The 3,388-nt window shown below is 49.0% G+C and overlaps 1 non-coding gene across 1 annotated transcript; it reads left to right on the top strand.

Annotated features, from left to right (window-relative positions):
* Positions 1-3,280: 3,280 nt before the first annotated feature.
* LOC114226791 (U6 spliceosomal RNA) lies at positions 3,281-3,388 on the top strand. Its single transcript, XR_003612903.2, has one exon. It is a non-coding gene; the product is annotated as a U6 spliceosomal RNA (small nuclear RNA).

Raw genomic sequence — 3,388 nt, 5'->3', positions numbered from 1 at the left:
GGGAATCTGAAGACGTGGCCCAGGAAGAAGGGTCCAGGAGAAGGGAGAGCTGCAGGAACCCGGGCCCAGCCCCTGAGGTCTGAGGCCCTGCGACCTGTGGGCAGATAAACTCTGTCCTTGCAGCGGAAGAAAGTCATCGGTGGGAGTGACCTAATCCACAGAGATCGTCATGAAGTTGGGGGAGAAGTTAAATGGAGGACGCATCAGAAATCCCCCACTACAGAAAGCCAACGGCTTTTCTGGGTCAAGAGATGTTATGTGTGCCCTGCAGTGTGGCTCAGTGCTTAAGTGTCGACCCATGAACCAGGAGATATGGTTGCATTCCTGGTCAGCATGTGTCCAGGTTGCAGGCTCCATCCCCAGTAGGGGGTGTGTGGGAAGCAGTTGATCCATGATTCTCTCTCTCCATTGATGTTTCTATCTCTCTCCCTATCCCGTCCTCTCTCTATAAATATATATAAAAATATATTATATATATATAAAGGTTCTGTTACATGTGAGATGTCTGAGGCCGGGAAAGATCCAGTTCACTAAGGGGCTGCCCACGGGCTTGCTCTAAGTTCGCACAGTGCGGCCCGTGTGGTACAGGCAGACAGTGGCAAGCATGGCAACAGCCAAAAAATTGGGCGGAATGTCCTTGTTATCAGAGGTAAAGCCACAGAAGAGAGGATGGTAGATCCTGCTTGTACTGCCACGTGGCTCCGGTTGCTGAACTGAAGCTGACGTTCCTGTCTGTTGGGGACGGACCCCGCCACAGGCACGCGCTGGGCGTGCTGAACAGGGTCACATACCGCCAAAGGCCGTGAAGCCACCAAAGGGTGAAGGCTACTCACAGTCACCCCAGGACAGGGTCTCCAAGGGGCCATGGACGGCGAGGCTAATGCCGACAAAGGGGCACAGCAGAGGCAGAGTAAGGTGCCTTGCACAGCCTCTGCCTGTTCCCAAGTCACATCATGAAGGGGATTCCAGAGCACTGACCTTTTATCCAGGGAGATCAAAACACACGAGATCATTCCATCAGGATCGGACTACCCCCAAAATGACCCTGCATTTTTACTTGGGTTAAACTGCTAAATGTTCGTTGTGTCCTGGCCGGTTTTTCTCAGGGTTTAGCGTGTCGGCCCTCAGACTAAAAGGGTCACGGGTTCGATTCCAGGTCAAGGACACTTACTTCGGTTGTGGTTTGATCCCTGGCCCTGGTCAGGGCGGGTGTGGGAGGCAACCAATTGGTGGATCTCTCCCATGGGTCTTTCTCTTTCTCCCACCCCCTCCCTCCCTTCCACTCTCTCTAAAAATCAATGGAAAAAAATATCCTCCCATGAGGATAAAAAAAAAAAAAAGTTTGTTGTGTTCAAAACCAGCAGGGGGCATGCAGGCTGAAATTATAATAACAACAAATACTACACGAATAACCAATGCTATTGGTTTGTGTCCGGGCATTGTGCAAAAAAGTTACATGAATTAATTAGTTTAATAAATCCTTACAGCCCTCGCTGATTTGGCTAGGTGGATAGAGCGTTGGCCTGCAGACTGAAGGGTCCCAGGTTCGATTCCAGTCAAGGGCACATGCCCGGGTTGTGGGCTTGATCCCCGGTAAGGGGCGTGCAGGAGGCAGCTGATCAATGATTCTCATCATTGATGCTTCTATCTCCCTCTTCCTTCCTCTCTGAAATCAATAAAAATATATTTTTAAAAAAATCCTTACAACCCTATGAAGCAGCTACTGTTATTACAGCCCCATTTTAGAAATGCAGAAACCGAGGGCAGGGGAAGGTAAGCAATATTTCCCGCTAGTCTGTGACAGAGCCAGCGTCTGAACCCACACAGCTGACCACAGGCCCTCGACTTCGGTCATTGTGCTCCACCACCGCCCGAGGACACGTGGACCTGGTGTGACCGTGATACCAGGGCACGTTCTGTATAATTTTGTTAGGAGACATAGCAATATTAAAATGTCAATATTTGCCTTCTCAGAATGGATCCAATAAGGAGGTGGATTTTTAAAAAATGTTTTTATTGATTTTAGAGAGAGAGGGAGAGAGAGAGAACTATTGACCGGTTCCCTCCTGCGTGCAGCCCGACCAAGTTTTGAACCTGAAACCTGGGTACGTGCCTGATCGGGTTGGCGACCTTTCGGTGCACAGCACGACGCTCAACCAACTGAGCCACTTGGCCAGGGCAAGTGGGTTGTTAACAGTAATGAATGACAACCTATAAAATATAAGGATGAGCTTATATGGGCTCTGTCCTGACCAGTTAACTGATAAGTTAAGATACAATTTGTGACTATGATAGGCCTTTTCAAAACAATCTCATTTTTGTTGTTGTTATTAATCCTCACCCGAGGATATTTTTTTCCATTGGTTTTTAGAGCGAGTGGAAGGGAGGGGGAGAGACACACAGAGAGAAACGTTGCTGTGAGAGAGACACATTGATTGGTTGCCTCCCACACACACCCCAAATGGGCCAGGGATCGAGCCTGCAACCATGGTACATGCCCTTGACTGGAATACAACCCATGATCCTTCAGTCTCTGGGCCGACGCTCTAACCACTGAGCAAACCAACCAGGTCTCAAAGCAATATTTTAATAACTAGAGGCCGGTGCATGAAATTTGTGCACTTGGTGGGAGGTGTCCCTCAGCCTGGCCTGTGCCCTCTCGCAGCCCAGGAGCCCTCAGGGGATATCTGACTGATGGCTTAGGCCTGTTCCCCCTGGGGAGCAGGCCTAAGCTGTCAGTAGGACATCCTTAGCACTGCGTGGAGGCGGGAGAGGCTCCCACCACCGCCACTGTGCTCGCCAGCTGTGAGCCCGGCTCAGGGCTTCTGTGTGGGAGTGCACTGACCACCAGGGGGCAACTCCTGCATTGAGCGTCTGCCCCCTGGTAGTCAGTGAGCGTCCAATTTGCATATTAGCCTTTTATTATATAGGATACTAATTATTCCAAGTTAACTTCCCAGACAACCAAAGGGAACCCTTTAAATTCTAAAGTTTTGTGTTTTAAATAGCAATCCTAGTTTTTTAAACACTATCTCAAATAGAGGATTTGGGACGTGGTTAAACATTTTTCGATAGCTTAGCACTATTACTATGCAGTATCATCCTGTGCTGTGATAGAGTTCTGCCTTACCTGCTGCCAGCCCAAGCATCCTTGGTGGCCATGGTCTGCCTCAATAATACCTTTCTCCAATCCTACTCTCCCCACTCCCACCCCAACATGTGGCTGATAAAATGCTTTGGGTTAAGAAACCAAATGCCTTTGTTATAAATGACATTTTCAGTGTTTGCCTCAGCAGCACATACACTAACATTGAAACGATACAGAGATTAGCCTGGTCCCTGCACAAGGATGACATACACGCCAGTTCATGAAGCGTCCCATATATAT

Source organism: Eptesicus fuscus, chromosome 15 (assembly GCF_027574615.1).
Source record: "Eptesicus fuscus isolate TK198812 chromosome 15, DD_ASM_mEF_20220401, whole genome shotgun sequence".
Lineage (NCBI taxonomy): Eukaryota > Metazoa > Chordata > Mammalia > Chiroptera > Vespertilionidae > Eptesicus > Eptesicus fuscus.
This window is presented reverse-complemented; position numbering and strand designations above follow the sequence as displayed.